Source organism: Peromyscus maniculatus, chromosome 3 (assembly GCF_049852395.1).
Source record: "Peromyscus maniculatus bairdii isolate BWxNUB_F1_BW_parent chromosome 3, HU_Pman_BW_mat_3.1, whole genome shotgun sequence".
Lineage (NCBI taxonomy): Eukaryota > Metazoa > Chordata > Mammalia > Rodentia > Cricetidae > Peromyscus > Peromyscus maniculatus.
The window spans coordinates 72,767,682-72,789,577 of NC_134854.1; the positions used below are offsets into that span (position 1 = coordinate 72,767,682).

The 21,896-nt window shown below is 44.6% G+C and overlaps 1 pseudogene; it reads left to right on the forward strand.

Annotated features, from left to right (window-relative positions):
- Positions 1-1,428: 1,428 nt before the first annotated feature.
- Positions 1,429-2,011, forward strand: LOC143272342 (putative glutathione-specific gamma-glutamylcyclotransferase 2 pseudogene; annotated as a pseudogene).
- The last annotated feature ends 19,885 nt before the right edge of the window (positions 2,012-21,896 follow it).

Genomic DNA, 21,896 nt, shown 5'->3' on the forward strand with positions numbered 1-21,896 from the left:
TGGAGATGGGGCAGCAAGCAAATTTCCATAGCACGCAAGACTGTTTCCGGCGATTTGCAGCTACTTACTAGAGAACTGACAAACACATTTCACAGATTTATCACTGTTAGAATGATTTTATTAGTGGATTTATTAGAGGCACCACAGATTTGTTTTTCATTAACGTAATGAGCAGGATTTAATGGTTGAACATGACTTGAAAACTGCCTGCCAGTTAGGTGAGGTGCCACATCTCACCCCACCCCCACCCCGACCCCCGGAATCCCAGGCAAACCCATTAGAAAAATTGCTCAGTGGCGAAAGGGCATCCAAGGGTCTAGTTATATCCTCAGTTATATCTATGCCATGCCAACAGTGCTGGTTTGCCAGAAGCTTGAACACTGACCAGTGTGTGACGCCACAGAGCAGAATCAGAAAGCTGGTTGTCGACCAGATGATTAAGAAAAGGAGAGGGCGAGGTAAGGACTAAGGAAAATGCAGCCTCGGAGCATCTGTCTTTGTTTCCAGATAGGTGCATAAGCTGAACAACCTGAATTTACCTTCTGTAAACGTGAGACTCCTCACTTACAAATTAAAACTTGTTTCTATTTAGTATTTTCTCCAAGGGAGGTTGTGGCACCTTACCTAACTGGCAGGCATTTTTCAAGTCCTATCCAAACATTCAATCCTGCTCATTATGTCAATGAAAATATACATTAAATGACAATATCCATAAAAGCACATAGGCTGGTGACTAGCACAAAGTAAATATTCAATAAATAGTTATCATCATCTGGGAATAAATAAAATGTCTTCTCTGTACGGGCTCCTTGTTGTAATGAGATTATTTAGATGTTTGTGATTTGCAAAGCTTTAAGAACCTGACAATGAACTATAACACATGTGGGGGACCAGCCCCCACGATTATTTACCCCAGGGACTCTTGAGGAAGGAGGGATAAGAGACTTAGTTAGAAATAGAGGGAAGAGAAACAGAGAGAAAACACAGAATAGACTCAGGTGGGCCTGGATCTTTATCCACCGGCCCAGAACTTTATTCCAAAGGTCAATAACAATGCCAAGGGGTGGAGCAAAAGACCTCCCTCTTGCTAGTTACAGTCAAGTGTAGACCCTTACAAATACCTGGTACCCAGGCCTGTTATCCAATCAAACTCTTATGCAGTCCTGCTGGGTACAGCGACCAGGAAACCTAGTGGGCTCCAGCAGACACACTTTGGGAAAAGTGTACATAGGTACATGATCAACAGTTTACAATTTCAGAGTGCAGAAGACTCACTAAATTTTAAAAATATCTTCCCTCATCCATCTAGTCTCCCTTGCCTTGATTTTGAGATTACATGGCTTTCTATATTTTACAACAACCTCATTAGCTTTCTTTAATGATAGCTTTTGAAAATAAGAAAGCCAATTATAAAATTGATAGTGTTCTGTCGCCAGGGTACCGGCCAGGGTTCAGAAAGATGTGGGTGTTTGGTTACGGGTCCCTCATCTGGAAAGTGGACTTCCCCTACCAGGACAAGCTGGTTGGTTACATCACGAACTACAGCCGGCGCTTCTGGCAAGGCAGCAGTGACCACCGCGGGGTTCCCAGCAAGCCTGGAAGAGTTGTGACTCTTGTTGAAGATCCTGGGGGCAGTGTATGGGGTGTTGCTTACAAACTACCAGTAGGAAAAGAAGAGGAAGTAAAAACATACCTTGACTTCAGAGAGAAAGGAGGCTACAGAACTACAACAGTCATTTTTTAGCCAAAAGATCCCACAAGAAAACCATTCAGTGTTTTGCTCTACATTGGAATGTGTGACAATCCTAACTACCTTGGTCCTGCACCTCTGGAAGACATTGCTGAGCAGATTTTTAATGCAGCTGGCCCAAGTGGAAGAAACACAGAATATCTTTTTGAACTTGCGGATTCTATTAGGAAACTTATGCCAGAAGATGCAGATGAGCATCTCTTCTCTTTGGAAAAGTTAGTAAAGGGACGTTTAGAAGGAAAATAGAATCTCAGTAGCACATAGTCACCAACTCCCCCAAACAGGCAGAGCTTTTAATCTTCAGAGAATAACTTCAGTACAAAATAGCAGTATGTTTCGGACATTCTTACTTGAAGATCTTACTATTTAATGTTGTAATTGGAATGTCATCTAAATTTACTATTTATTTACAAGTTTCGTAAAACATATTCAGAAGATTTACATACAGAGAAAGAGTTCAAGTTATACAAGCAATTTCCTAACTAAATGACATATGAACATTTGTTCATTAGAAATACAGTTCTCAATTCACTTCCTGTTTTTATCGGAGTAACAATGGTTTATAGTATATATGCTTAAAATAATGTTATTAGAAATATATGGTAATAGAGAAGGAAAAAAACTGAGAGTGTTTATGTTTAAGACTTGAAAAAAAGTTAAGATCACAGTATCCAGTTAATCTGAACATTACAGGCTACTTTAAACATAGTATCCCTTTCCAGATTCTACGAAGTCACACCTCCTAATAGTACCACACCCCGTGAGCTTCCAGGGGCCAATTACATTCAAACCACCACATCCTCCAAAGACCCCATCTCCAAATTCTACCACAGGGAAGTTTAGATTTCAATATACTGATCAGTGGTGGGGAGAGGGGAGCATGATTCAGTCCATGACTGTAGGGTTTGAATGAAGGCACAAAGACCAAGATGTTTAGATTGCTAATGAAGGGTCCAGTTTGCTGGCCAGTAGGCTTGTGCCATGCTCTGTATAAAGAGGACTGTAAAGGAGGTGAAGGGGTAATTTGCACTTCAAAAATTTTTTTTTTTTTTTTTTTTTTTTTGGTTTTTTCGAGACAGGGTTTCTCTGTGTAGCTTTGCGCCTTTCCTGGAACTCACTTGGTAGCCCAGGCTGGCCTTGAACTCACAGAGATCCGCCTGCCTCTGCCTCCCGAGTGCTGGGATTAAAGGCGTGCGCCACCAACGCCCGGCTCAAAAATTATTTAAGAGAATGTAACTCAGTTTGTACAGTGCTTGCCTGGCATGCATGAGCACACACACTACTGAGGTTCCTTCTGGATACTAAACAGGTTTGAACCGGAAGTGCTGCTGTGGAATAGAGGGGACCATCCTCGGTGCACAAAACAAGAACTGACAAGGTCTGAGGGCTGCTGTGGCTGAAGCCACGAGAAACTGAAGAAGGTAGGGTGTGGAGGGGCAGAGAAAAAGCCAACAGAGGCCAGGGTCGTAGAAAGACACTGGGACCAGGGCACTAATTGTTCTGTATTCTGAAACCTGAAGTAAAGATGGGGTCTCTCCAAATGCAGATGTGGAGAGAGCCTCCAAGAGCACTCTGACTCATCATCAGCCACAGAGCCTGGGCTGCTGTTGCTACGGCAGGAAAACAGTCCACTGACAATTCCAAGGAAAGCAGTGAAGTAGCCAGCACAGAGCCAAAGGAGGATCGGGTGGCCACTGGCGGGAGCCAAGAGCCTGGCTCTGATGGGGATGTATTTACTTTCCAAGTTGAGGCAGGCTAGACATGCCTAAGAGGGAAAACATCATGCATCTGCCGCCATGACCAACCTCCCCACAAAAAAATTCCACGCAAGGCTGGAGAGGGGGAGTAAATTCTACTCTGGAAAAATCTAGACCCATTCCTGGAGTCAGTCACCAACCACTACCGTCAATCATCAGTAGTCTTCCTCCACTAGCGGCTACCCCTCAGAAGAGCGGGCCAATCTCCTGAGGTTTGGGGGAGGACTGCACAACTCTGTTGATCATGCACTCGGGCTTAGCAGTAAAGCTTCCTCACAGTTTATTTCTTCTTTCTCTTTAAATTATTTCTCGGATATTGATACAAATTTAGAGATCCTGGGAAGAATTTGAAGTTTGGTCTATAGCTGAGCCCAACTAGTAGCCTTCACTACTAATAACAAAATGTAATTATTAAAGTTGGTCAAATTAATGTTCATTTGCTTGTTTATTGAGACAAAATCTCACTCTGTAGCTCAGATAATCATGAAACTCACAGTATAGAGGTAACCTTAAACTCATGGCAATCCTCCTGCATCTGCCTCCCAAGTGCTGGTGTTACGGGAGTGAGGTACAATGACTGACAATAAAACACAATTTGGAATGCCGTCTTCTTGCAATGCTCTATGAGAAGTTTGAGGCCACTGAGTAAAGACCACAGATCAGATGCCATTAATTCTCAGTGTGTCAGAGCATCTAACCTGAAGAGCCAACATACATCAGTCCTGCTAGTTAATAAATATGAGACACTGGAGCTGGGAACATAACTCAGTTTGTCGAGTGCCTGCCTAGAATCCATGAAGCTCTACATTCAGTCTTTACCACCACACAAACTGGGAGTGGTGGTGTATGTCTCCGGGGAAGTAGAGACAGGGATACCAGAAGCTTGCTGTCAACCTCAGCTGTGAAGATGAGTTCAAAGCCACTCTAGGAAACATAAAACCTTGTCTATCACAAATAACATTATACAAGGTCATTTAATTCATTCATCTGTCCATTTCTATTCTCTCATTGCTTGCTTGTGTCAGAAGGTATGCTAACAGTTGGGGATGCAAAAATGAACAAGATCAGCACGTCTGCACTCCTTGAATGCTTCTTTTTAGTAGGATATAGAGGCATTAATCACGTAAGCAAACAGGAAAATCTGTTGTGGAATATTATTTCAACTATGCAAAGATGTGCTACGTTTGTTTATGCTGCAGAATATTAAACTATGTGAGAGTGTGATACAATTGTTTCTGCTGCCTTTGTTAACTATGTAAAAATGTGTTACGTTTGTTTTACCTTGCCTGCCTAAGGCACCTGATTGGTCTCATAAAAAGCTGAATGGCCAATAGCTAGGCAGGAGAAAGGAGAGGAGGGGCTGGCAGGAATAGAGAATAAGTAGGAGGAGAAATCTAGGCTGGAGAGGAGAGAGAGGAAGAAGAAAGAAGAGAGTGAGGAGAAAGAGAGGGGACACACCCGGGGCCAGAAGAAAGCCAGCCTCCAGCCAGCCAGACACCGAGACAGCAAGAAAGCAAAACATCCAGAAAGCAAGAAGATGAGAAGCCCCAAAGCAAAACACAGATAATGAGAAACAGATTAAAATAAGAGCTAAGATAAGGCCAAGCATCCATAACTAATAAGAAGTCTCCGTGTCGTGATTTGGGAGCTGGTTGGTGGCCCAAAGGAAAAAGCCTGCTACAGATCTCTCTGCCTGTGATAGTGGTGAAATCAGGGAAGTAAAAGAGAGGATGAGATAAACCAGAAAGTGGCAGACTTGAGTGATCATCTAAGTCATAGCTGGAAGGTTTGTTGGGAGAGAGAGAGAGAGAGAGAGAGAGAGAGAGAGAGAGAGAGAGAGAGAGAGAGAGAGAGAGAGAGAGACTAAATTTGCACATCTCACAATTCCTAGGTAATAGGATATTGCTGGCCCAGAGACTGGGTTTTGAGAACCAGTGGGGGAATAGTAGTGGATATTTTTTAAATCATATATACGTGGACTTTATTACATTCTGGATAATATTTTAATTTGCCTGTGTGGACCCATTAATCCTTATGACAACTTTGTCAAAGAGGAGAATGCCATGTGACTATTTTAGAGACAAGGAAAAACACACAGATATGTTAAGTATGGTGTTCACGGTCTTGTAGTCCTTAGGTAGAGTTGCTATGACTTTGCCCAGGTTCTAATTAGTTTGTTTTCTTCCCGTTTCACGAAGAACATGGAAGCAACCCCTAGTCTTTCTCCTTGCATGTTGCAACACATGAGCTATCTTGGGCTCCCCTCACTATTAGTCAGCTTTTGCTGCTAACAAACTATGGTAAATGGAGCGGATTAAAACAATAGATGTTTGTTATCTCAGCTTCTGTGTGTCAGGAATTAAGCAGTGACGCGGGTGGCAGTTCCAGTCTCCCGAGGTCACAGTGAAGGTGTCAGCTTGGGCTTTGGTCATTGGAGGTTGCGGAGAATCAGCTTCTAAGATGGCTCACACATGTGGCTGTTGGTTATGAGGCCTCAATTCCCCACCATGCCGGCTCAGCTGAAGGGCTGCCGAGGGTCCTCCAACATGGCAGCGCTTCTGCTCAGAGCAAGTGATCCCAAGGAAAAGGAAGAGAGCCACCATCGCTTCGTGCGTATTTGATAAAAGCAATTTAGTGCTGGGCGGTGGTGGTGCGCACATCTTTAATCCCAGCACTCGGGAGGCAGAGCCAGGCGGATCTCTGTGAGTTCAAGGCCAGCCTGGTCTACAGAGTGAGTTCCAGGAAAGGCACAAAGCTACACAGAGAAACCCTGTCTTGAAAAAAAAACAAAACAAATAAACAAACAAAAAAAGCAATTTAGTGAGTCTAGCCCATATTCAGGACAAAGCAAACGAAACTCAACTTTTGGAAGAGAGGCATGCCAAAGCATTTGTAGACAGGTTTCAGAACCCACACTAGTTCAGCAAACCTACTTATGCTCAAGGGCATCACTAGCAATTTGGCTCCTTTTCTCCTACACCATCCATTTTCATATCTCTACTTGATTATCCCCATCATTATATAAACATGTTCTTATTTTCTCACCTTTAAAAAAATTTCCCCAGAGGCACTCTAATTTTTCTCACCTTTGCAGCAGATTCCTCACGCTGATGCTTCCATTAGTGTCCTTCCAACCTCTCTAAACCAGCTTTAAAGGGTTCACTCCCCTAAAAGCTCAGAGACGCTCGCCATCCATGGCCTCAGTGTTGCTAAATCCAATGGTTCATTTGGATCCTTGTCTCACTTGAAAATTAGTCGCAATGGTTCCTCTCCTCCTCAGTACTATGTCTTTACCTGCCAGCTTGCCTCAGTCTCTGCCTTCTTCTTTGCTGGCTGCTGCTGCTCGTCATCCACCTCTGAGTTCTCCCCTCTTTAACTTCTTGATGCTTCGATGCACAAGGTCTGGGGCCCGGCTTCTCTTGTTCCCCTACCCCTTGGGGATCTCACACAATCTCCTGGTGTTCAGTACCATCCATAAGCTGTGACTGTGCAGACCTGCCAACTCAGCTCTTCATTCACACGTTCAACTGCTTCCTCTGTGTCATCTCCTCTCAGGTGTGTGACAGACATCTCCAAACCATCTCTAACACTGATGTCTATCTCAGAACGTAGATCTACTTTACATTCAGCCTTTCTCATCTGAACTAATAGCTCCATCCTTCCAGTTATTCTAGCAAAAGTCTGGAAGTCATGTTTGACTCTTCACAAGCAAACCATCAGTAAATCCTCTTGATTCTTCTGTTCAAAAGGTACCTAGAATATAACTTCTTCATGCTATCTCTGCTGTCACCCAGGTCCTCCACATTCTCCCTCCAATGTCCCATTCTCATTGAAGACTCTCCTGACCACATCACTTAAAATAGCATCCCTCACATCTGGCCACCCTTACCCTGCTTTACCCCCTCGCCATCAGTATATACCATCTATATTTTAACATACTGTATCGTTTACTTAATTGTTATGGTGGCTATGTTTCTTTCTTTCACAGAGGCAGGACATTTGATCTGTTCATTAGTGTAGCTCAATTTTGCTTGCTTTCTTATCACTGGCATGTCTTTGAGGTGTGCACACCCAGAAGCATTCATAACAGAGGTTACAATTTGGGTATAAAATAACCCCAAAGGCTCAGGGGTTGAATCATTGGTTCCCAGTCAGTTGTGCTATTGAGAGGCAACTGAGTAGCAAGAATATTTATCAATTTGTAGCTGGATGGGCCATTAGTCAATGGGCCTAATTGAAAGAAATAGGCCCCTAGAGTTAAGTCTTTGAAGGGTGCTATTTTTCCTTCTTGGCTTTCTCTGCTCTCTGACTGCCATGAAGTGAACAGCATGTCTTTGCCATGTCCTTCCTCCATGATGTTGCTGCCTCACCACAGACCTAAAAGCAATGGCACCAGTTGACCATTTAACATAACAACAGTATTCCTCCAGTCATTGGTTTACAGTACCAAGCATGCAATCCCTCCTGTGGATTTCTCCTTGGACTCCTATCCAAGCAGAAAGCACTTGGTTGCCCCTGTAACTACCATGTCACTCTGGCACCAGTGTGTACATCTTGCCATCAGGTCAGTTATAGCAATCAGGATCTGGTGCAGGATCTAGTGTTGGATAAAACGATTGCTTCTGCCAGCAGGTTATCTGGCACCTTCTTGCTCTCTCTAATCTAGCCAGCAGAGGGAGGGTTTCATGGTCAGTTTGAGGCTGATTTCCTTATGTCCTGCATCCAATGTGAGTGTTATCTTTAACAATAGGGTCTTACCATCTAGCCTCAGTGGACAACCAAGAGCAAGGACAAAACCCTGTGTCACTTTGGCTGTCTCAGGCTATGTCAACATATTTTTGTTATGAATTTAGACATGCTTAAAACTGAAATCTAGGCTTTTTGTATGAGCACTCAGATGAACAGTGACTACATTAAATGCTTCAAATTCAAGGAGAAAGAGATCAGAAGAAGAAAAATAATTATGACCATCACCAATGTGGACATTGTGATGTATAAAATCTATGCCAATAGTGTACAAGGAGATGGAGAGATAGGACTTCTCTTAGCTTTGCTTCACATTTGGGCAAAACATGAATGTTCTTTAAGCTTAAATACTCATCCATTGTCCAAGTGTGAATTTCAACTAGATGACTGGATACAAGTGTTGGTGATAATGGGAGAATATTGGCTAGATGTACACATTGGACAGTCATAGGCAGAAGGGTGATATTGAAAGCCATTGCTAAGCTACAGATAAAGAAGGCCTATGGCGGGGGGGGGGGGGGGGTCAAAAATGCTGAGAGAACTAGTAAGAGATGGAAATGTTTTGTCCATTGAAATGGGAAAGCAGGCTGTTTTAAGATGAGAATTATTGGACCTTTCAGAATCCCAGCACTTTCATTTGTAAGACAATGTGAACGAGAACATCTCTCTTGGGGTGTTTATGAGAATGAAATGTTTAATGTATGTAAATGCTGGCATTGTGACTCATGATGGGCACACAATCAATGTCTGTTGCCCTCTTTTTGGCTGTGTTACCAGACCCCTGGGGAAGAGGAACCTTCCAGACAACCTTCTTATATTCTTGCAGTCTGTGTTGACTCAATATGGTAAATAGCTACTTGTCTGAGAAAATATTTATGCAGGATGAATAGGACAAATATTGATTTTGTTCTATCCTGGTATCCATATAACTCAAGGACAAGGGAGACTCTGCATATGAATTTTAGAAACAGTAAATGTGCTACTCACACTCTCAAGCCTGTCTTAGTAATGAATGAGTTAACATTTGTTCTGTGAATAAATGAATGAATGAATCAAGTGAAGGAAATGACATCATGTCTATTCCAGGGCAGCATTAACATACTTGTTAGTGTGTGTAGGTGTGTGTGTGTGTGTGTGTGTGTGTGTGTGTGTGTTAATTATCATCAGGCAGTTGGTACAATTGGTTCCAGAATGGGTTATGAATTTAGTATCACAGAACCATTTCTTCATCACATACCATGCACTGAATATTTCCCAGGTAGCAATGCATCAGTAGCAAACTTATTACACTTGTAGGAAACATGAGAGGGGATATGAAGTTCACAGACTGTCCAAACTAAAGCCACCTTAAAACAGTGCTTTCTGCAGGTCTGACTGGAGGAGACTTGAAGACTGTCCACGTGGCTTACTGAGTGAGGTAAATTCATATCTTTGCACAAAGGAATGAAAACCCATTCTCTGACTAGGAAACATCTTCCTACAATAGTCAAGGGAATGAAAATTTTGCCAAAACCTCAAGGAGCTGTAATTTGGAGTGAGAATGACATTGGTGTTTGTTCTATTTATTCTGCTTCTGAGTTCTTGGAGGCAAACGTCGTTTTCTCATCTGCTAGTGACTCTTCAGTTTTTTCTCTTCCTCCCCTGCCTGACCCTCAGCTTGTTTTGAAGCCACCTTAATCCCATAGTGATGGTCAAGTAGTGGATTGAGCTGTGACCCAACCCATTTGGAACTATTCTGGCATGTGTTGGGTACATAAAAATGACTTGTAAGACTCAATCTATTCCCCCTTTTTCTTCATTAGTGAGTGGCTTCCTCACAGACTTCAGGGGACCTGGCTGGATAATAAAAGGGCCCAATTTAAACTTATTTTTAAACAGCAAGAAATGTATACTGGGGTAAAGACTCTATATTACAGATGCCTTTGGCCATTTTCTTTTTAATCACTCTTCTATGCAGCATCCCTGGAAAGTCATCCAGGGATGACTTGCAGCAGGGACTCCCGCAAAGAAGCATTTTTTTGCTCACTGACACATGCTGGAACTACTGTTCTGTGGTTCAAAAACCTTCCATCTTCATACCCTTTAAAAGTCGGCTGGTGAGGATAATGTCTAGTGGATCACGTCCCCAGAGTTTCACATAGCAGGATGGATAGAATCCATTGAAGAAGAATGGAAAATAAAGGCCATGTTGCTAGTGTTGGAGTTCAAGAATCTGTGGTCAGAAATGTAATGTTTGCTCAATGGGAAGGGGAGTAAGAACATATCCTCCAGAGTCTGTTAAAAACTTCACGATTTCCCTGCATGTTTAAAAGGAAGGGCAAATTGCGGCTCCAAGTTCAATTTCACATGGACTTTTGAGAAAGGAGACTGAAAAATATCCTCCTCAGGAGCAAGGTTGTCTGGCTTCCAGGTTGTGCAGCAGTGGATCAAGAGTGCAACTTGGTTTTCCCTCAGTGCCTTTGGGAGGTGATGGGAGCCAAAGTGGGATGTTGAACTGCAAGGAGCCATGCCTGCAATATCCAAGCCGCGCACTGGACAGGGGAAGATGAGATTGAGGGACCTTGTCAATGGTGCTGCATTCAGACCACATGGGACTTCAATTAGGAAGGGAAAGTGGACAACTGGCCTGTGGATCAGGGGCAGCTGGGTAGTGTGGGATGGCAGGGGGAGGGGAGGCTATGATTATGCAAGAATAGCTGAGTTTTGTTAGGTACCAGCTACACTTCACAAATTTTACCAGGTATTTTTCTAATTTTGTAGACACACAAAGTATCTTTCTAATTTCATCAAGCTTAGCTACAATTGCCATCTAACTCACAGATGGAGAAACTGGGGCTAAAATAGGTGACGAGCCTTTCACAAAATTGCTCCTTGCAGCACACGTGAGCCAAGATCCAAATCTAAGAGCCTGTAACTTGACCTGTTAATAAATGGTGCTGGCTCAGGTCTCCAGCAGGAGGCTCTTTATATTGGGGTGTGTTGAGGACAACCCCCTCTCCTGCTTTTTCTTCTTCCCTCGGCTGCTCTTCCATAGTCTGCCTGTCCCCGGGCTCAAATGCAGACACAGGAGAGCAGTGGCAAGTTCAACAGCCCAGCAGAGATGTCACGCATGCAGGACACAGGCTGCCAGGAGGAGGGAGAAGAGCCTCTGTCATGGGTCACACTAGCTTCTGAGAAAACTGTTGGTTGGAGTGGAAAGATGATTCAGTTGATAAAGCATTTCCTTGGGAAGAAGCACAAAGACCTGAGTTCAATCCCCAGAAGCCACGTAACTGGACATGGTGGCACATGCCTATAATCCCAGGGTTGGGGAGGCAGAGACAAGAAGACCTCTGGGCTCACCGGCCAGCCAGCTAGTCTACTTAGCAAGTTCTATGCCAATGAAAGATGCTATCTCAAAAAAAAAGAATGGATGGTATCTGAGGAGTGACACCCAGGGCCGTCCCCTGGCCTACACATGCACACACACACATGTGCACCCCCCCCCCTGCCACACATGAACCTATATACACACAAACCTACTGGCTTTAACCTCAAGTAAAATTGACTCCTTTCTCTATAGTGTTCCCAATTGTTTCATCAAAGAAGCAAAACAAGGAAAGTGGCAAAGAGTGGTAGCCAAATTTTGGGTCCAAACCCACGTTATGGAACAGCATGTCTCAGAGTTTCATTTTCACTGACCACATTGTACAGCGGCTGTAATCTAGTGTGTTGTAAACCAGACACTCTCTTCAAATGCTTGAAGGACTTACCCAGCGAAACAGCCCATTGGTTCCACATGGTTTCCTGGGCTGTTAATTCTGAGAGGAAGAGCTATCCACCATGAACAGCCACACCCATCTCCAGCCCCTAAAAACAGACTCCACCCCAGGGTCCAGCTACAGAAAAGACAGATCACTCATCAGAACTTGGCTGCACACTGCAAACCCCTGGGAGGTTTTAGGAAATGCCAATATCTCAATCTCCCTCCCAGAAATTCTTAATTGATCTAGAGTGGGATCCAGAACACCCCCCCCAGGGGGGCGCTTTACAGTTTCTACAGGATGATTCTCATACACCGCAAAGGTTGAGGGCTGTTGAGATAGATCTCCACATTAAGAAAAGGCAAGAAGGTAGCTGGTTCAGATTACTTCCAAAGCCTCTTTGAATCCTAAACTTTAAAATTGCTAGGATGCTTCTCTGTGTTTGCTGCTTATGATGACTATTGATGATTTCAGGATCAATTATTAGTGAATGAGGGCTACAATATTTTCCATGTAGCAAGATGACAGGCTGTGCACAACACAAGAACACATCCATTGTATCGGGTTCCTGTCTACTCAAAATTACGTTCAAAGCAGAGAGGTGAGGAAAATGCAGAATACATTTAGAAAGTTATTCATCTGAAACCACACTTTTCCCCTGGCCCCGTGTCCGGGCACAGGAGGAGGTCCCGCAGACAAATCCTAACAGTGCTCACAACTTACAGTGGGAAACACAATCTAGTTGTTTCAAGGAAAAACATGAAGATTTTTGACTTAGCAGAATTTTCCAGAAGGGGAGGTGAAGAGTGTGGGGGTACAACCCCAGCTGGAAGCAAAGGAATGAAGTAGGTCTATTTAAGCCTCTGCTCTCGGCCCTTGCCATACTGGATCACTTTTCTCACTCCTAGTTCTGAGTGTTCTGTTTGGCAGGCACCGCCAGAACCCCTTCAAACGGCAGTCTGAACTTCACACAAGGGCCTGAACTCATCCCTCAAAGGGACTTCAAACCCTGACTGTTTAAAGATAGAAGCACACGGCCTGTACCAATACAATTGCTTCCAGTAGGTTCAAGGGGTCCTGCCTAGTAGAAACAAGTTCTGGGTCTGATTGTAGCCTGCCACCATCCTGCAGGGTGACTTTGGACAAACTATGGCTCCCTGGGTGCTTCAGAAGCCTTAGGGATTCAGTAGACACACAGGCATGCCGGCTCACTTGAGCAGGAGCAGGGGAGCCCAGAAAGGCTTCTGAAGAGACCTTGCTCTGCAAACAAAGGAATCGAGGCTATGCTTTGCTGAAGTCCCCAGAACTTTGAACTTGTTGCAGCTTTGTGGTCTGGGCTGTGGGCAGGGCTGTGACAGACAGTGGCGTTAAAGTGGCAGTGTTCAGCTCTCTGGCACAGGACGCTCCGGAGGCTCACGGCTGGGAGATCATCACCTCTAAAGCAAAGCGCAGCGAGCTGAACTGCTCCTCTGTGGAAAGAGGCGTCCGAGTTACATAGCTAACGAATCAATCTCAAACTGGTATTATTGAACTTGTCAATTTTCTTTGGAGAGGAGCAGAATGGGCTGGCAAGCAAATAATTCTCATATGTTGTGTGGAGCCCAGGGAGGTGAAGGATGCTGGGAAAAGAGAAATGTCACTCATATACGAGAATAAACCTCTGCAGTCCCAAAACTATCGGAGTCAGCCTTGCAGGCAGGTAAACAAGATTGGCAAGAACAGAAGGCGGTTGTTAATGAGCCATCCTGCAGCCCAGGAAGGCAGCAAATGGTGGAGAAACCAGAAGGAGGGGAATGGAAACCAGATTCCCATCATCAAGGACCAGGAGTCACCCCTGACCCTCCTACACGGAACGAAAAGGAAGCACATTTTGCAGGAGGAGGCTACAGCCCGTCAAACTGACTGCTCCAACACTCCACTCAGAGAGACTGTAAAGAACGGTGACGCTTGACTCACAGCCTCTGCCACCTGCCCAGACTCTCCTGCTGTCTCAGGCAAGAAAACAGGTGCGCCAAGTCTCCATCTCCTGCCCCTGCCTGCTGGTGCCTGAGTCTGTTCTGCCCTTCTTTCATTTCTCTCTCTCTCTCTCTCTCTCTCTCTCTCTCTCTCTCTCTCTCTCTCTCTCTCTCTCTCTCTCTCTCTCCCTCCCCCTCCCTCCCTCCCTCCCTCTCCCTCCCTCCCTCCCTCCCCCTCTCTCTCTCTCTCTCTCTCTCTCTCTCTCTCTCTCTCTCTCTCTCTCTCTCTCTCTCTGTGCTTTAGCAACTCTTGTGTCCACCATGGGATTTTGTTACCACACACATCTCAAAGTCCCAAGTGTCAGAATGGTCTCCAGTTCCTGCTGGGCTCTTGGGGCTGCTGGGCAAGTGAGCCAAACAGCCTTTGTTATCTTTGTTATCAACTTAACATAAACCAAGTCACCTGGAAAGAGGGGACCTCAACGGAGGAAGTGCCTCCATCAGACTGACCTGTGGGCCATGTCTGTGGCACTTTTTCTTGATTGCTAATTGCTGTTGTAATCTACAGTGGGCAGTACCACCCCTGAGCAAGTGATCCTGAGTTACGTAAGAAAGATGGCTGAGCTTAAGCCAGGGGGAGCAAGGCAAGCAGCATTGCTCTGTGGTCTCTGCTTCAATCCCTGCCCTGACTTTCCTCAGTGGTGAACCTGGAAGTATAAGATGAAATGATCCCTCTCCTCAAGATGCTGCTGGTCATGTTTATCACAGTGACAGAGACACAAACTAGATCAGCACGTGTTCCTTGCTCTGGTCACTGCTCAGCTACAGCCTCCCTATTCCAACCCAATCCTCCTGTTCCCCTTAGTCCCCAAAGCTAACCTTGCCTCCCACACCACCTCAAAGAAATGAAGTCAAGAAGATACCAACCTGTCACCTTCCAAGACTCGCCATCTAACTAGTCTATGTCTTCAAATACCCTCTCCTGTCTCCCCTGGTCAGGAAGGAAGAAGAGACCTTCCCGCATTTGGAGCTGTGAGAACTGGTCTCTTCCTCCCTCTGTCACCTCTGTCCCAGCCTTGTTCCTCCGGTGGCTTCCATCCATCACTCACCTCCACACACAGCCGTCCCCAGGCCTCCCTTCAGTGCTTCAGCACCTTCTAATAGGCTGTCTTCCTTTCCGGTGAACCTTCTTTAAATGCCTGGCACACCCCCTGCTGCCAGCTCCTTGCCCGCCACTCGCCTTGACCCATGGATGTCTGACCGTGCCTGCCTCACTGGAACTACTCTAGCTAAGATCACGGGTGACCAACTTTGAGGTCCAAGGCAATGTCTTCCGTTTGCATTCCCTCTGGAGTTATTTCACTGGGAGCCCATTCTCCCTGGACACCCAGAGCTCCACGGAGCACTTCCGCCTCCCTTGGATGCTGCTGCTGCTGCTCCCTGCATCCACTTGCCTCTGCTGCTCCCCAGCAGCTGCCTTTGTCTCCACTAGCCCCTGCTTGTCACCTTTCCTCCCAAAGACCACCACGGTGGGTGCTCATTTCCAAGAGGCAAACACAAGCAAATCAACATCCTACCTAAAATTCTCCAGTGCCACCCATCACTCACAGGACATAGGCTAGAAAGGAGGCTCCCTATGGACTGGTCCCCACAGCTGGAAAGGCTGCATCATCTCCATCCCCTGCCGAAATCGGTGGCTAGAGCCGTCCTGAAAAGCCTGTGCCAGCACTATCAAACAGAAACAAAATATGGTAGCTACTAACCAGGCAAGAGTAAATAGGAGGGCATTGTAATGGGAGTGATTGATACACGGGCTTTGATTGGTGTCTCCTCATCTTGATGTTGTTTCATATTGAAATGATTTTCCCCCTCCAGACAGGCTCTCTCCTCTCTCTTTGTTTTTGCACAGCTGTTTCCTCTGCCTGGTGTGGTCCCTCCCACCCGGTGAATCACTCTACCTTCGAAATCCATCCTAAATCGATGTCCTGCCTTTCACCAAACCATTCTCTGTTCTCCTCCCTGCAGCCCTCCCCTTCCTGGCGCAGCAGATTCGCTGGCTCTTTCTCTTTTATCCACAGTGTCTTGAAATAGCTTTGCTCCAGCTTGTCCAGCTGCACTGTGATGTTTTATGGAAACACTTGTTTCCCTCACGGGGCTGAGAGCTCCCCGAGGGCAGGGATAATGTCTGACTCTGTCCATGGCCCCAGAACCAGCCATGCCTGTCACCTTAGCAGCCACAATGAATGATGGATTTTGATAGGTTAGGCCATATGAAATTGCCATTTTTATGATCAAATGCCAGCAAATTCACATCATTTGGCCTATTAATATATATCTAATGTCTTTCTCATACTTTCCAAGTACCTTGCAAGCACAGTGTTGTGAATCCTAGGGGAATTGCTGAAGGATGGGATGAGAAATCATGACGGTCACTGCATAAGAGGTTCGGCACGCTGGTGACAGAGGTGGAGCCGGAACCACACCCCCCAACAGTCACAGCACATGTCCCGAAGTCCACAGTACTAGATCCATGGACTCCTAGCCAGAAATAAATTCAAAGGGTCACCTGCCTGGCAGCTCAGAGAGCCAGGCACATAAATCATTCATAAACGGTTTCCTATCTTTGCTATCATTTGTCCAGTGTTGAAGATGATATGTTCTCTCACAATAATGATTTAGTATTTCCCTCACACCTCACCAAGGAGTCCATTCCTAAGTCATCACTCTGTTGCTTCAATGTGTCGATTTCTGGCTTTATGGAGATAAAGATGCGTCCAGCTTACAGTAACCCTCCTACAGCTCACCGTGCTGGCTCAGCCTTGCTGCACACTCAGGAAAAATTCCCTGTCTTGAGCTCTGCTCGGATGGTCACATACCTTCTAACCAGACACCTCAGGATCATAGACAGCGTCTCCCAGTTCCATTAGCCCCCATTAAAAACAGAACACCTTCGGTATCCTGACAACCTAATGTCCAGTGGGATGACTTTGAGGAATTGGGGCTCCAAGGTATTTTCATCTTCCTTTTTAAATATTAAAAGAAAAGCCAGACTCCCTAGTAAGATCTCCTTTTTATCACGTACAATACCAAGGTGACCTCCTAGCCTTTGCAAGCTCACACTTCTGTTTACATAGCCAATATTCCAATTATCTCCTTGCCCACAGACTCAAAACTGCCACATCATACTTAGAACACACTTGTGCTGTCACAGAATAATCAAGGGTTTTTTTTTTCTCTTGTCCTACATAACAATTTGATTTGGGTTTTATTTACTACAAATGCAATCTTGGTTGGATTCTAACTAGCATAAGTTGGGGGGACTCTACCCTCCATATTGCTTTAAATTTGACTTTCTGGAGGCTCAGGAAATACTTTGATCCTGTCACCCCAACCCTGTACCCCTCAGAATCAGTGTTCCCTGTACATTGTATTGTAATGCTTTCAAGTGTGTTGCCTTAAATTAATTGAATTTATTTTAGGCTATTAAACAATTTTGCTGGAAAGCTTCCTGGCAAATTTCAGCAACTCTTTACCATACACTTGCTATATGCTGAATTCTGTGCTAAGCACTGAGACCACTTTCAAAGCCCATGGTCACCTGTTCATGGACACAAGTCGGTTCACACACAGCAGCAGGGACTAGCAACAGCAGGTATCATGCGATCATGAAAGAATCATTGAAAAATCAGTGCCATGCAGGTCATAAGGAGACAGGTGCCGTGACTGGACCTGACCCGCAATCTGAGAGGTTAGGGGGGCTCAGGGTTCGGAAAGAATGAAAAGGGAGGAGATGGCGCGCAGAGACAATGGCAGATCCCGATGTGGTCCACCTCCGCACCTGTATGGCTGCCCAAACAACTGTCACATCAGTCAGCTGCCACCCTCTTTCCCTGAGTCACCCCAGCTATTTGTGTCTGTGCCCTCACTGTTGTGCAATCATGACGGCAGCAGGGGCTGTAACGCCCATGTGTACACACTGATCCTGAGTCCTTGCCTGTGACGGCACATGCTCAGGAAGTACACATGGACATTTTCTCTAAAAGTGACCAATTATAGAATCTTCAGACAGGCAAACGGGCCAATTCAGCTTCCTTGGGGAGAGCCACCGAAGTCTAGCTTGAGAGTGGCGACAAAATGATATTTGGGGACTTTACCTGGAAACAGTGTTTGAGATGAACTGAAGAAAGGGACGGATGTGTTGGAGGTGGACAAAAAGGAGCCACCTATCAAATCTACCTAGTGATTTATCTCTTGTCCCCGCCCCCTGCAACCTCACTTACATTTCTACAAAGATTTTTGGTATTTCATTATCTTCAGTCCGTCTTTCCTGCACTCCTTCCTATTCTCAGTAGTTACTAAGCCAGGCTCTTCAGTATTTAACATCAACATTGCAGCCTGTAAAAATAGATCTTTTATTATATGGTTATTATAAAAAGAACTTTAAACAATACTTAAAATGCAAAGAAGCAAGTGGAACTCCAGTCTCCCCCTCCAAAGATCATTACCATCCATACCGGTGAGCATTCTTCTGAGCATCCCTATATACATGCCCAAGCAGATGGCTGGCTGTGTGCATAGAGATTTACATAAATTAGATCATGTAATACTCATTTTTAAAGTAACTTGCATTGCTTTTTCTGAAAAATAAGCATAAATGTCAGCAAGCATAGGGCTGGGTGACTGATAGGGTGCATTCCAACAACTTTGTATGTCACTACTTATATAACAAGTTCCCTGGAGGATGGGTGAGGATGTCTGCTTCTACTTTTTGCTGTCATAGAGGTCACAGGGAACATGCTTATCTATTTATCCTTTTCCCATCTTGCCATGGTTTTAAAACACCCATTCCTTAAAATTCTCTTATAAATTTATACATTTGAAATATATCTGTCTCTAATTTCCCATTGCTTCTAATTTGTCCTGGTTATCCCACCTCTGACAGGCTTCTTCTCAGACTTCATCATGAGACCATTTCCCTGGCTCACCCTGACGTGTACACGACACACACGTACATCACGTTTTGTTCTTTGTTTATTCTTCTCTTATTTCCACAGTTTTTACTCAGCTAGTCTCCTTCATTCTCATCCCGGGCAACTATGCAGTTGAGATCTCCATTGGGATGTGTCTCCTGGAATTCAGATAGCTCTCTGCTAGCTCCTGCCCCCATACCTCTTGTGATCTCGACTCCATCCACAGCCCCACTCAGATCCTTGTGTGCTCAGCCATTCGGATGCTTCTTGCCTGTGTTCCATTTTCTTGCAATACCCTATGTCCAATGTGGTGGTTTGGGTGAGAAATATTCTTCACGGGCTCATGTGTCTGAACACTTGATCCCCGGTTGGTGACACTGATGGGGACAGCTGTGGGGCCTTTAGGAGGTGGAGCCTTGCTGGAGGAGGTGTGTCACTGAGGTGGGCTTTGGGGCTTATAGCTCATCCACCTACGGCCCTCTCTCTGCTTCAGGCATGAAGAGCAAGTGTGATCAGCCAGCTCCCTGTTCCTGCTTCAGCCATTTCTTCTCCCGTTGCCATGTTCTCTACCATGATGAACCGTGTGCTTCTAGAACCAACATCAACCCTTCCTTCCCTAAGTTATTTTTTTGGTCATGCTTTTTTTCTAACCTCAACAGAAAAGTAATTACTATGTCCTATAGCTCCCTGCGTCTGTGAAATGTGCAACCTAAAAACTGTATGTCTGCTCTAAGGTTTTCTCGGGAAACTACTGGTGGCCATGCTTGTAGGGAGCGAGTGAAGTCCTGAGTGAATGTGTATTGTTGACACACAAGTCAAAGACCAATGCCTCATGGCCATGGGAGTGGCAAAACCTTCCCTGGATGAGACTCAGGGACCAGGACAACAATAACAAAATCAAAGCCTTCCTTAGATCCAAGTGCAAATGTTGGCAGTTCTCACCAAAATTCACAAAATGCTTTTTCCCCAGGATGTTTACAGCCTGAAGACTGATCCCCTACAGAGATGGCTCCTACTCAGATAAGCTAAACCTGTCTCCTTGTTTGACTGTGTATTATAAACCCACCTCCTTATTCAAACTCACCTCTCTATTCAACTATATATAATAAACATGCTTCACTTCTGGGGATGGGGCTACCGCTTCTCCATTCAAGAACCCAGGCTGTCTACTCATTCTCAGATTTTGTGTCCCTGTGTCTATTGATTCTTTAGGGTCTGACATTTCTTCATTTCCTTGCCACCCTTCAGAGGGCTCCAGGACCCAGGCCGTGTATGAGCTGCACCAAAGCGAGAGAGTAAACAAAAGAGAGAAAGGCGACGTAACTGGGATGCAGGACCTAAAACAGGAGGTGAAGGGGATTCTCGGGATGGCAGGAAAGAAGTCCAAGGAAACAGCTGCTCGACCAGCCCAGGCCAGGACCCAGCCAAGGCAAGTGAGGTGATGGAAGGCTCTTGGGAAATGTTGCCAAAAGGAAAGAGAGACTTCTAGAACAGAGAGTATATTTGAGCACACTGATTAGAGGGATGTTATTACAGTCTGCAAAGGTTTGGGGATGGACTAGTGGCTGCTGAACAGAACATAAAAAAGTATGGATGTATATGGAAAGATATATAGACATATATTTCCATATACATATATGAAAATGTAGTCACACCTACTTGGCTCAACCTTAATATTTCCATAATTTTGATGTTGTCAATATTGTACATAGATTTAATTGAAAATATGGGCATAACTGTACTAGAAAGCTGGACTAAAGGCAATTATTTACATATACAGTCCATAGGAAAACAGAATCTCTGCGAGAATTGAATTTCCACATTAAGACTATGAATATATAGCATCTAAATAAATAGCACTTAAAGAAAGGGATAACTAGTTAATATAGTTTGCTGTGAGTTCTTTTCTAGAACCCATATAAAAGAAGCCAGGCATGGTGGCACAAGCCTGTAATCCCAGTGCTGGAGAGACAGATGGATATCTGGGACCAGCCTGGCTTACTTGGCCAATTCCAAGCCAATGAGAGACCATGTTTCAAAAAACAGAGGCCAACAGTGTCTGAAGAATGACACTAAGGCTGAATTCTGGCCCTCACACACATGAGCACACATGCACACTCACCTGAACACACATACAGAGAGAGGGAGAGAGAGAGAGAGAGAATGAAAAGATTCAGCGAAGAGGAAACGGAGGTCAGCAGTTGAAGACCAGGACCAGATCTCCTTTTCCATGTATGTCCAAGAGTTCTTTTTGACTTTTAAAGTATGGCCGTTATGCACTATTTTGTTTTTAAAAATTAAAAAGAAGGAAAATTGGAGAAGATCAATATCTATTAATAGGGGTGCAGAAGAGAAGGCCGAGTGGTTAAGAGCACTTGTTGCTCTTCCACGGGACACAGGTTCAGTTCCCAGCACCCATCCTGGGCTGCTCACAACCCCTGTAGCTCCAGTTTCAGGAGATCCAGCACCATCTTCTCACCTCTGCAGACACTGCACACACATGGTGTCCATAAACTCATGCAGGCACACACACCTTCACATCAATAATAAACCTTTAAATATCTATTTATTAATAGGTACATGATTAAATAAAAAATATTCCTTTTGTATAGTAGAACGTGGGATACTGTTTAAAAATAAGGAATGTACAGAGATAAATGGATTGAAAAGTAAGAAAAGCAAGTTGTAATTAGGTATTATCTGATTTTTTCCCCACCTCAACATTAATAACACATTTTTCAGAATGAAACAAATTAGGGGAACAGTAACCAAACAATGATTTAAGAGATGGAACTTCACTTTCTATATTATTGATTTCAGTAATTGTTTTCAGTTTGTGTAGGAAAAATATTTTGTTTTGTCCGTTTCTGGTTACCAAATTAAGGCAAATATTTCTCATGTCCACCAAGCTCTTTACATTCCTAACACACCTGTCCCATCAACCCCTTAAGCTCCTATTACTGCCCCCCAAAGAC